Source organism: Onychomys torridus, chromosome 23 (genome assembly GCF_903995425.1).
Source record: "Onychomys torridus chromosome 23, mOncTor1.1, whole genome shotgun sequence".
NCBI classification, from domain to species: Eukaryota; Metazoa; Chordata; class Mammalia; order Rodentia; family Cricetidae; genus Onychomys; species Onychomys torridus.
The window spans coordinates 64,174,782-64,188,353 of NC_050465.1; the positions used below are offsets into that span (position 1 = coordinate 64,174,782).

A 13,572-nucleotide genomic window follows, 5' to 3' on the forward strand; every position below is an offset into this window, starting at 1 on the left:
TCATTAAACCCAAGAACAATAAACACTCTTAAGCTTTTGCAATTTGTTTTCCCATTTTCATCATGCACAGTATATGGTTTTACTTGTGATAAAACCCCGGACGTATTTCTTGATTTCAGTGTTGAAGGACAATTTTCCACGAGTCTGGATATTGCCCTGCACTCCATCCTTTCTTCTTTCCCTCCCTCCCTTCTTTCTTTTTTCCTCTTTTGTGACAGTATCTCAGGTACCACAGGCTAGCCTCACTCTTACTGTGTTGCCACAGATGACCTTGAACTTTTGTTGGTTTTGTTTTTGTTTGGGGAGACAGGGTTTCCCTGTGTAGCCCTGGCTGCCCTGGAAATCCAGTTGTCGAACAGGCTGACCTTGAGTTTGGCCTACCTCTGCCTCCCATTTGTTGGGATTAAAGGTGTGTGTCACCATGCCTGGCCACCTTGAATTTCTGATCCTCCTGCTTTTCCTTCCTGGGGATAACAGTTATGTATAACCACTCCCAGTTCTGTTTGGTGCTTGTAATCAAGCCTAGGCTTTGTGCAGGCTACATCACTAGCTCATGGGCATCTTTCAAGTGGAGGGACTGACTGCTTTTATTACAGGTGGTCTTTGTACGGATTTATGAATAACAGCCTTGAAAAACGGTCTCTCTTGCTTGCTTCAGCAGCACATATACTAAAATTGGAACGATCTGGAGAAGATTAGCATGACCTCTGCGCAAGGATGACACACAAATTTGTGAAACATTCCATATTTAAAAGAGAAAGGAAGGAAGGAAGGAAGGAAGGAAGGAAGGAAGGAAGGAAGGAAGGAAGGAAAAGTGTCCCTCTAGAGCAAAGAACAGCTATACCTGTTCGTATATGGTCTCTCTCTCTCCCTGCAACTTGAAGATCAGTTGCGAGCTCTCAGCTACTTCTTCAGTACCATGCCTGCCTGCCGCCATGCTCCCCACCATGATGGTCATGTACTCACCCTCTGAAACTGTAAGCAAGGTCCTAATTAAATGCTTTCTCTTATAAGTTGCTTTGGCCATGGTGTCTCTTCACAGCAATAGAATACTCACCATATACTATATTAAAGAGTTAGGTTCCTTAGCTTACTGCATATCCAGCCGTCTACTCATTTGCAATGCCTTGCGTTACCCTATTCAAAGTAGGTGTTGGGGTGCCAATGCAAATGCTGATGCTACCTGTAGAGTAAGATAAAGCCCTCTATCCTTGACCCAGGAGTCTCATATTACCTAACAGCCTTCATTGAATTGTGGCATGCTAATTTATTAGCCAGTGTTGATATTCACAGTCAAACTGACTGGATTTAGAGTCACTTGGGAAAACAAACCTCTGAACATTTCTGTAAGTCCCCATCCAATGATGTCTTCTAATAGAGGAAGGAAGACTTATCCAGAATGTGAGTGGCAGCATTGCATAGGCTGAAATCCAGGATGAATAACAAGTTAAGGACATAGTGAGATGGTGTGGTAATATTTTATTTGTGCTGAAATGTAGTGATATTTTATTTGTGCTTTAATAGATAAATCTTGACTGGAGATGGGGGGGGGGCAGCCATTTTAAGAAAACAAAGTCAGGCAGCACATGCCTTAATCCAATCACTTATCAGGAAGAGTCTCTGTGTGTTAAAGGCCATAATAGGGAACATGGCCAAACATGGTGACACATGCCTTTAATCCCAGTACCAATCATAGAGACCTGGAGGTCTGTACAGACAGGCAGTGACAAGGAAGTAAGGTAGCTGGGCTAAGAGCCAATGAGAGGGCAAAAAAGCAAGGCAAATAAAGGCGTGAGTAGACAGGAAGTAGCTCACATATGGAAGCTGCGGAGCTGGTGAGGTAAGGTTCCTGGTGGCTTTCCCTAGTTCCCTGATCTCTTTAAGGCTTTCACCCCTATATTTGGCTCCGTGTTTTGTATTTAATAAGACCATCTAGAAATTCGTCTACAAGACGGCTCAGTGAGTAAAGGCACTTGCCCCCAAGCCTGACAACATGATTTAGATTTTTGGAACCCACAGATGGAAGAGAATGAACTCTTACAAGTTGTTCTCTGACCTCCACTTGTATGCCTTATGTATCTGTATATGTATATGGACACACACACACACACACACACACACACACACACACACACAAATAAATGTTTAAGGGGGAGAAAAAGGATGGGGCTGGAGAAACTGCTCGCAGATGAAGAGCACCAGGATTAGAGTTCAGTTTCCAACACCCATGATGGGTAGATCATAGCTGCCCATAACTTCAGCCCTAGGAAATAAGACACCCTCTTCTGGCTTCTGTGGATACCTGCACACACATGCCACACACAAAGACACACAATAGGAAATGATAAAAATAAATCTCGGGGTTGGGGATTTAGCTCAGTGGTAGAGCACTTGCCTAGCAAGCACAAGGCTCTGGGTTTGGTCCTCAGCTCTGGAAAAACAAATATATAAATCTAAAGAGAGAGAGAGAGAGAGAGAGAGAGAGAGAGAGAGAGAGAGAGAATAAGAATAAGAATAAGAATAAGAAGACAAAGACGAAGACGAAGACGACGAAGTGGTATACCAGCATTCATGTCTCTCTGCTTCCTGACTGCAGATGCGATGTGACCTGCACCTTAACGCTCCTTGCCTACTAGGGTGAACTGGACCCTTGAACTGGAAGTTAGAATAAACCCATCCTTCCTCAGATAACTTCTGTCCAGTGTTTTATCACAACATGAAGAAAAATAACCAATATAGACAATGAGGAGGCAAAGTTCAGATTGTTCATGGATCTTGACAAGAAGTTATATGTCGTGTGGGGACAAAGATTCTTCTTCCTGGCATTTCTTGAGAGACTTTTTTTGCAACATATGGACTAGATTTTGGAAAATAGGTAGCATATCACAATGATAAAGAACAGACTCCGCAGCCAGGCTGTCTTAGTTTCATCCTGTCTAGGGCCCTCTTTCAGTTTCTGTTCCACCAGAAATTGATTCTGAGTCAAGACTATGACTGCAGCAATCTTAGAAACCACTGCTACATAGTGAGAAAGTAAGGAGAATAGAGATGGCTCAGTGGTTAAGAACACTGTCTGTTCTTACAGAGGGCCCAGGTTCAGTTCCCAGCACCCATATGGCATCTCACAACCTCCTGTAATTCCAATTCCAGGGCTTCTGATGCCCTCTTCTAGCCTCCATGGGCATGGCCTACACACATATGGTACACATATATGCATGTATCTAAAAAACACCCATATAGATAAAATATAAATACATAAGTCTTTTTTAAAAATAAGAGGAATAGATGGAAGTGAATAAATGAAGAATTTTCAAGCAAGTTATGATGGTGTATAGTCAACTTAATTCTACTCAAGGACTCTTGGTGGCCAAAATAGAATGAGAACTTTAGAGCTATCTTACCAGAGGGTGAAGGAACTGGGAGGTGGTATACCAGTTCCCACATGTTGTTGGTTGAGGGCTTCTGGCATGGATAGGTTTTGATTCTAGTCCTGAATTCTGACAGGTGTAAGGTGGTATCTCAGAGTCATTTTGATTTGCATTTCTCTGACAGTCCTGAATTCTGACCAGTCTTGCATAGCACAAAGATGGTTGCAACAGGCCTTGTCAGTTAGAAGTGAAAACTGGGTATTTATCACATCGATAAAGCATGAAGAAATAACAGTAGGCACACTTACAGACTTGGCTACATATTTCCTCTTATGGTTTATTCTTAGGATATTATTTGAGGCTGTTTAATGTTCCTATTTCCTCATCTGTGGAGCGGAAATAATAATAGTACCATTACATAAGGTTGGTAAAAGAATGGCATATTGAAATAGTGGAAAGCACATAAAACAGGCCACAGAGTTTAACAAGAACTTAGTAAATGTTGGCCATTATAACAGAAGAGTGCACCATTTATTCCCTGCTTGATATTTGCTGTGTACTGTTCTCTGACAGGAGATTTTGACTCTTAATCATGACATTTTATTTTACTAAATGTATGTGATGGATTCTTGGAGATTCAAGGTGTATTTATGTTTGACATGTGTCAAGGGGCAACTTTGGCTGCCACCTGGGAAGCACCAGGGATGATGTATTTAAAGCTTATTCCTATTTAAATTTCCTTAGAGAACTGATGGGGCTAAGCACTCCTGAACTCTCTAATTTAAAGATTTACTGCTCTGCCGGTGAAACTAATTAAAACTTATTTGAAGTATCAGTAACACAGTCTCAGTTTTTTTCTTCTAATATGTGAATGAGAATATAAAAGAGAAGCATGTTTATTCATTTATTAAAACTGTATGTTCGGGCTGGAGAGATGGCTCAGAGGTTAAGAGCACTGACTGCTCTTCCAGAGGTCCTGAGTTCAATTCCCAGCAACCACATAGTGGCTCACAACCATCTGTAATGAGATCTGGCACCCTCTTCTGTACACATAATAAATTAAACAAAACAAAAAGCTGTATGTTCATGGCTGCTTTGCCTATATGTACATCTTTCCATCAAATGTCCATACAGGCCAGAAGTGAGTGTCTGATCCTTTGGGACTGGAGTCATAGATGGTTGCAAGCCACCCTGTAGGTGCTGGAAATTGAACCCAGGACCTCTGAAAGAGCAGCCATTGCTCTTAATTCCTGAGCCATCTCTCCAAACCCTGAGAAGTGTGTTTTGAACACAGTTTTCTAGCATTACCTATTGTCTGTGACAGACTCCCATGAATCCATGTGATGTTAACTACGGAATTCACCAAAACGCTCCAGACTTTAAAGGAAGGCTACTTAACTTTAGGATAAATTTGTATGATTAGCCAGACAGTCCTGGTAGGAAATCACCAAGTGTTTGTAAACTATGCATAAATTAAATCCAAATTTTTATCGCTTTTAAGCATTTCAAATGTCCTTTTAGTGTATATGTGAGTATAAAATAACATGATAGTAACAACAGATGTTTCAAGCAGTCTTTTGGTGAATGTAAATGATTAATAAAAATAATGCAACAGTAGTAACAGATTTGAGTTCTGTGTCTTCATCCTCTGTCAGTTCCCCTCTGGAGAGACTAGCCTGAGCAACCTCAGGAACCTAAGGGCCTCCCAGAAACATTGAAGACCACTGCTTCAAATTAGGCCAGGAAGCTGGTGCCACTAGGAGCAGTGGAACTGTCACAGCTCAGGGTGCATCAGCATAATAGAGCAGCCGTATCCCATGCCTCTCCATACCCAGGGTCTGCGCCCACACCCCAGTCACCCCACGTTCCATGAAATCTTATCTCTTCTGGACATACTCTGAAGCAAAAAAGATCTTATCTTACAACATAAATGACTCTCCTTTTATTCCATTCCCCAAAGGCCCTATTTTTTTTTTGGGGGGGGGGTGAAATATAACTTTTAAAATATCTATTTCTACCAAATGATTAATGGTGATAATGATTCCAGCACAGTATCTGGTGTATAAATGTTTTGAAGATTATAAAACATTTGGTGATCTTTGCAGAACACATATATTCTAACAGGGACAACTTGGAGTTCTTTCTTTTTCTTTTTCTTTTTTCTTTTTTTTTTTTTTTGAGACAGGGTTTCTCTGTGTAGCTTTGGAGTGCTGGGATTACTGGTGTGTGCCACCACTGCCATACTGTACTGGAGTTATTTCTTAAACCACAGAGAATGACACCAGACTTTAAAGGCTCCACCTTAGGATAGAGTTGTGCTTGGGAGCATATTATCCATTTATATCTACTTTTAAATCAATGACTTAAAAAAGTAGTTGTTATTTTATATGTATGGGTGTTTTGCCTGCATGTATGTTTATGTACTACATGTGTGTTGGATGCCAGCAGATGCCAGAAGAGAGCATTATATCCCCTAAGAACTGCAATTATAAATAGCTAAAAGCTGCTATGTGGGTGTTGGGAATTGAACTCAGTTCTTCTGGAAGAGCAGGCAATACTCTTAACCACTGTCATCTCTCTAACCCCCTTCTTTATAACTTTGCACCCTCTTGGATTCGATGCATGTGGCTTACTGGGCCCAGTCTTATGGGGGCAAATCTGATGTTATATAAGTTTTCCTGGAGTCCAAGCCATTGGTAATTCAAGGCTTGTCAAAGACGTTGACTGTTTCTGGGCATGAGTACAAGCCCTAAGAAGAAAGATCAGTTACATGTTTTCTTTAGTAACGACATGAGTTAAATCATGTACCCTCAGATTAAATGTGTCACCTATTCAAGAGAGTTCTTCCTTTGATGCTTTTTATATGAAGTATAAAAACTGGGGAATGTTAACAGCTGCCAAGCTGCCAAACATTATGTTTACACATTCTACATGCTGAGCAAGCATGTCACTCCGTTTGTCTGACCTAACTGTACTCCCTTCTTGAGAACCCGTTTCCATTGTGTCTAGTAAGTGGGCAGCAAACCATATGGCGACACACTGTTGGTTACAGCGAACTGGTGGAGACGTGATAGACAAATGCAGGAGAAAGAAGGCTAAATAAAACCAGGTGAGGGGGTGGAGCTCGAGAGGGAGTTCAATCAGTAAAAACGTTTGCTCTACAAGCACAGGCGACCAATGTCCCTTCTTGTAATCTCAGCGCTGGAAACACCGAAGATGGGACGATCCTTGGGTACGGTAGCTGGCACAGCCTGATCAACAAGCCCCAGGCAGGGAGATCCTGACTCAAAAAGAAGGTGGATGGTAGATGAGGAAGAATGCTACCTGAAGTGGTCTGTGGTCTTCCCCAGAACGCCCACCCACAGACACGCCCATGTACGGACACGCCCACTCACAACAGGCACGCCCCCTCCCAGAAAAATAGGTAGCAAGACAGTGATCACGTATGTGGCCCCGGTGAGTGGAGAAGTACTAACATACATCTCGTTTTGTGTGTTTGAGACACATTTGTGTAGAGCAGTTGCCTTGGAGTTTGCCATCAACAGGCAGAGTGCTCGGGTTGCAGGTGAACACCATCACACCCAACTATACAGCTTGACTCTAGGGAGCTTTACAATTCCTTCTAGTTTGAGAGAAGCCCAGATGTGCTTCCTGCCTGTGAAATAGGTAAAGAGGTAATCTGCCTAACATATACAGCTGATTCCCACAAGAGCACGATCCAAAAAAGATAACTTGTGAGCCACTTAAGTAATTTTTTTTTTTTTTAAAGACAAAGTCTAACTATGTAGTTTGGCTGTTCTGGAACTCACAGAAATCAGCCTGTCTCTGCCTCCCGAGTGTTTGGATTAAAAGCCAAGTGCCACCATATCTGACTTACTTATATAATGTAAAGTTTTCTAGAAAGCTGTGTTAAAGAAGGAAAAGAAACAGGTAAAATGATTTTAAATAATATAATTTAATCTCAATATATCAACAGTGTTATTTCAATATGCAATTTAAAATTTTGAAGTTCTTGCATTCTCATTTCTACCGTAAACCCTCAAGTCTGATGTGCATTTTACACTACGGCATGTCCTCAATTTAAAAAACAAAACTAAACACCCCACATGCTCAATTGCTACCTGTGGTTGGTAACTGCTTTACGGCCAAAATAGTTGATGAAAACCAGGTGTGCTAGCAGGAAGTGCATTTCCTGGTTGTCTTGTATCCAGCATGTCCATGCATGTTAATCAGATTTTCACCACTGTGATAAATACTCGAGAAAACTTACAAAGAGAAAAGACTTTATTTATTTATTTACTTTTGGTTTTTCAAGACAGAGTTTCTCTGTGTATCTTTGGAGCCTGTCCTGGAACTTGCTCTGTAGATCAGGCTGGCCTCGAACTCACAGAGATCCGCCTGCCTCTGCCTCCCAAGTGCTGGGATTAAAGGCGTGCGCCACCACCCCCTGGAGGAAAGACTTCCTTTGATTCACGGTTTCAGGCCTTGGCTTTCTCACTCATTGCTTCATGCTCAAGGTGACCCAGAATCGTGATGATGCATTCACGTGGCAAAGAAGAGTTGCTCACTTTAAAGCAGCCAGGTAACACAGAAAGAGACAGAGGAAGGCCTAGGACAACATATACCCCCCAAGAGTGTGCCTCCCCTGCCCATGACCTCTCTAATCCAAATAGGCATTCACCTCTGAAAGCTTTGGAACTCCCTAATATAATACCATCAAATTATGACTCCATTGGTTAAGTCAGAGCCTCCATGATCCAATCAGCTCTCAATGAATGGAATCCACCAGCTGAGGACCAAGGCTTTTAGGTGGACATTTCATAGTCAGACCCTAATACCAGGTGACTAATGTCATGCCAAAAACAGGAGAGTCCAAGCTATTTGTGACACTTCCAAAATAGCCTGCTTAAGAACCAGCTTGGCTGCTTTATTCTCTTTGTCCCTTTCTACCAGCTTGACAGGAAGGACACACCAGCCTTCAAAGCCATGTGTGACAGATGGCACAAAAAAGGAGGAGAATCTGAATCATCATTTGGAGGACAGCCTACTATTCATTTTGTATATTAAGCAAGAAATAATTCTCCTTTTTTAAAAAAATGTATTTCTTATATCTTTGTTCAGCTGTTAGCCTACCCTAATTAATATACCTATCTTTTCCTATATTGCTATTAAAGTTTTTTTTTCTATTTTTGGTACTGGTACCCTGGACACTGTGCACAAGCAGGTACATGCTCAAGGATGTATACACCACATAAAGGCATCCTCAATGCTGTCTGCCTTTTTGTGTTTCATCACCAAATAATGCATCTGTGTGTATTTTAACCCAGGCATGCTTAGGCTACAGATTTTACTAGGAAAAAATAAAACTCTTTAAAACAAATCAAGTTAAAAATATGGATAAACTATTATACAAAACGCTTGTAAGGGAGTTGGAGGTACAGATCAGTGGTTGAGTATTTGCCTAGCAAGTACAGGGTTCTAGGTTCAGTCACTGGCACTGACTGAAAAAAATGAAACAAAACGAAATAACAGTGCAAACTCCTTCAAAACTGGAGTTAGGGCTTGTGAGATGGATCAGTGGGTAAATGCATTTGCCACCAAGCCTGACAACCTGCACTCGCTCTCCAGAATCTGGCAGGAGAGAACCAACACAATGTGTCCTCTGACCACCATATATATGCACAGGCGCGCGCGCACACACACACACACACACACACACACACAAGCACACACAAATAAATAAATTGTAAGCAACTCTTTCCAAAAACAAAGGTGAAGATTCACAACATTGACTTGTTTGGGAATCAGTTCTTGTAGGTGACATCAAAGACCCAGGTAGCAGAAGACAAAAAAGAAAAAGAGATAAATTGAACTTGCATATTTTTATTTTTGTTGCTGTTGTTCATCAAAAGACAGTTTCCACGATGCAAAAGACAACCCACAGAATGTAAGAAAATAGCTGGTAAGAAAAGAAGTGGCCAGAATGTACCGAAGACTCCTAACCCTCAAAAACAACTAAGCGAGCAACGTGACTCACAAATGGGGAGAGTACTTAAATAGACATTTCTCTACAAAGAGATACACATGGCTGATAAACACGTGCAAAGATGCTCATGCTGTTAATCTGTGGTGGGAATTCAAAACACAACCACATACAGACACCATTAGGATGGCTATTACACCCAAACAGGCATCACTGAAAATAGCAACTGCTGGGAAGGAGATGAAGAAATTGGTAGGAATATAAAACTTTGTCGCGGCAATAGCAAGCAGTTTGGCAGTCCCTCCAAAGTGTGAAGTAGATTTAGCATGTGACCCAGCAGTTCTAGCTCTACCTCAAACAACTAAGAGCAAGATCTTGGAAGATGTGTGTGTATAACTTACCGTATTTGTAGAACCATTAGTGTCAAAAGCTAAAGCAGGGAAGCCACCCAGAGTCCATTGCAGATGAATGGTTGAGGTAAATGTGGCAAATATAAACAATGGAATGTGGCTCAGCTGTGAAAAAAAAAAAAAGAAGGAAATTCTGAGACAATGTGCACTATGAATAAACCTCAAGGATAATATTCTAAATGAAATAAGCCAGCTGCAAAAGGACCAACCCTGTGGCTCCACTTATATGAGGTGCTTGGCATAGTGAAATTCATAGAGACAGAATGCAAAATTTGGATTGTACCAAGGGCCTGGGAGGAAGAAACAGGGAGTTATTGTTTAATGAGTCCAGGCTTTCAAATTTACAATATGAAAAGATATTTTGGAGATGGATGTTGGCAATGGTTACTCAGCAATGTGGATGCATTTAATACCACTGAACCACACATTTAGCAATCATTAAGAAGGTAAATTTTATTCTGTGTATGTTCTAATCAGAGCCTTCAGAATCCTAAAATGTTTGATTGGTAAACATGTAATTCATTACTGCCAAGAAATTTTCAACCTCAGTATAGCTAAAATAAAGAAAAAAATAGTTCTACAGTGGCATAATGATTAAGTGAGATTTATTTTCATTATGTTAATATAACATTTATTTCATATGTTAATATAACTATGGTAGACTAGTAAGGTCCCAGGGTACTATATTAACTCCTGTGAGATCCCTGTAGGAGATACATCTATTTTCATAGAAGGAGATTTGGAAGCATAAAGTTAAATAACTTTTGAAGGTCGTTTGCCCAGTACTCTGTAATAGAATTTTCCACTTTCTGCATGGACACAGAGACTGATACCACTGCTATACAATGCAGGATAGTTCCCAGCATTCTCTGGTCTTTATCCATTAGTGCCTTTCCCCATTATGCTTATAAACAGAGGGCGCCTAACATGCCCATGAAATCACCCCAGGTCGAGAACCCTGCCCTAACATAAGCAGATTACTAACCCAAGCCTCTGTATGTGGGGGTAGTGATTGGAAGACACTGAGACTAGGAAAGCAGACCGGTCACTAGCAATAGAGCATAGCGAGGCAAGGGTCTACTGAGCTGGGATAGATTTCGAAGTGTATCACGAACAACTTGTCTGTTGAGAGTGTGTGATGGCTGGTCTTATGTCAACTTGACACACAAACTAGAGTTATCTGAAAGGAAGGGACCTTAACTGAGAAAATACCTCCATAAGATCTGGCTATAAGTCATTCTCTTCATTAGTGATTGATGGGGGAGGGCCCAGCCCATATCAGTTGGTTCCACCCCTGGATTGCTGATCCTGGATTCTAAAAGAAAGCAGGCTGAGCAAGCTATAAGAAGCAAACCAGGGTTGGGGATTTAGCTCAGTGGTAGAGCACTTGCCTAGCAAGCGCAAGGCCCTAGGTTCGGTCCTCAGCCCTGAAATAAAAAGAAGCAAACCAGTAAGCAGCACTCTTCCATGGTCTCTGCATCAGCTTCTGCCTCCAGGTTCCTGCCCTGTTTGAGTTCCTGTTCTGACTTTCTTGAAGATGAACAGTAATAAAGAAGTACAAGCCAAATAAACCCTTTCCACCTTAACCTGCTTTTTGGTCATGGTATTGCAGCAGTAGAAACCCTGACTAAGACAGTGGGGTAACTTGACTTGAGCTTGCTGTGGTGTTCACTCAACACCTAGATGAGCTTTTACACAGGTTCCCACACTGAATGGACTATGGATTCCAGATTCTCAGAGAAGAATCAGATTGGTCAATCATACATTCCAAATGACTCATTCCAGGAGACCAGGAATGAGTGAGTCCATATGATAAAATGCTTTCTTTTGTCAGCCCTGATGGGGTGGGGTGAATGATGGCACTTCTCAGGGAAGGGAATTTAGGGGGATATGTCTCCCCAAACACAGTTAATATGTAGCCTTTGGATAGAGGTATGGCATGGGAACAATTAACTATTAGAAAAATAAATGGTGTAAATAAGTGTATTTTATATACATTGAGTAAATTCCTCAAATAATTAGACCCCAAAGCTCAAGCATCATTATATAAACTTGATTTATAGAAGCTCAAGTTACATAAAGATAAGTAGGCAATGAGACTAGAAATGGGAACTGGTAGTTAACGGCCAAGGGCATTAAATGCAAGTTGAAACATTTAGATCTTTATAACCAGAAAAAGAGCTTGTGTAGTAAGACACTAAAGAAAATAGACCTCCTATTATTTTAATTATAAAAAAATGAAGTTAGTGGATCATTTTTAATTAAACCTTTTAAAAATTAAATTATAATTATACCACTTTCCTCTTCCCTGTCCTCCCTCTAAACCTCCCCTCACTTCCTCTCAAATTGATGGCCACCTCTTAATTATTGTTACACACACACATGCATAGACAAATACATATTTGTAAATACAGCTTCTCAGCTTTCAGCATCTGTCCTGCGTGGCTTGTAAGACTATGACTTCAGGACTGGCAACTTTGTGTTGGATAACCAATTAAGAGGCTCATCCTTGGGAGAGGCTAATTCCTTCTTTTCCCAGGAGATCCCTTCTTAGAAACTAATTGAAGTAGCAAGCTAAGACACCTGTAGTCATTTCACTATAACTACAACCAAGCACAATAATCAGGATTTTTCTGTGGGCCAACAACAGTTTGAAGCAATAACAGTTTGTGTGAATGTGTAGAGTAAGTGAACCAGTGTTTCATCTGCCATTAAAAATGCTTCAGCTGTGAAGAAAAATGGAATCATAAAAATTTCAGGAAATTGGATAGATCCGAAAAGTATAATGTTAAGCAAAGTAAGCCAAATTCAGAAAAACAAAACCTGCTTGTTTTCCATCATCTGCTGATCTTAACCTATAATGTGGTGTGTGTGTGTGTGTGTGTGTGTGTGTGTGTGTGATTAAAGTCTAAACAGGAAGGACCAAGAGAGAATATTAGGTGATGATGAAGGATGAGGGGTGGGTAGGACAGATGGACATCAAAGAGTGAAAGAATCTGCAGGGGAGGCTGTGAGGCAGGAACAGAGGTAGCAGAGGGTGAGGGTGAGGACAGAGAATCATAAAGACCTACTTTGGTAGAATATGTCACAAAAGCATCTAACACATTAGATGCTGCCTAAAAAAATAAAGATAATTTTTTTTTTTTTTTGAGACAGGGTTTCCTCTGTGTAGTTTTGCGCCTTTCCTGGAACTTGCTTTGGAGTCCAGGCTGGCCTCGAACTCACAGAGATCCACCTGCCTCTGCCTCCTGAGTGCTGGGATCAAAGGCATGTGCCACCATGCCCAGCAAGATAATTTTTAAAAAAGAGAAAGATCTGTCCTCTACATTTACCTGTGAGAATCTTCCAACAGAGCCAAGATTTCCTAGTGACTGGCCAAATACCTACATCCAATGCTTCCCATTCTCTTAGTATGTAGACTGGCTACTCAGAACTGGCCATAGAGTCACTGATGGTTGGGATGCTGTATTTTTTGACCCTAGAGTCCACCTGGGAATATCAAAATGTTTTGTAAAAGACAAATCTCTATGGAGAATTAAAAAATAGCCTAGGATTTAATAAGCCTGTTTCATGCTTCAAATGCACTCACTGCTCATGGTAAACGGAATAGATTCCTAGCGACAGATAATTAGTGGTAATGATTATTACTGACCTTATGCAGTCTTTCACTCAAACAGATGGCAGAGAGCTTTAAAAAAAAAAAAAAAAGAATGCTTTAAGGCACGATTTCTTCCCCTTCTTAAATAAAAGTTCCTCTAGGGTCAGCAATAGTTTGTATTTAACACACTGTATTATGGTACACAAAACTAAA

At 40.9% G+C, this 13,572-nt stretch overlaps 1 non-coding gene across 1 annotated transcript; it reads left to right on the plus strand.

Annotated features, from left to right (window-relative positions):
* The first annotated feature begins 649 nt into the window (after nt 1-649).
* Nucleotides 650-752, plus strand: LOC118573533. The gene has a single exon (XR_004943644.1). It is a non-coding gene; the product is annotated as a U6 spliceosomal RNA (small nuclear RNA).
* The last annotated feature ends 12,820 nt before the right edge of the window (nt 753-13,572 follow it).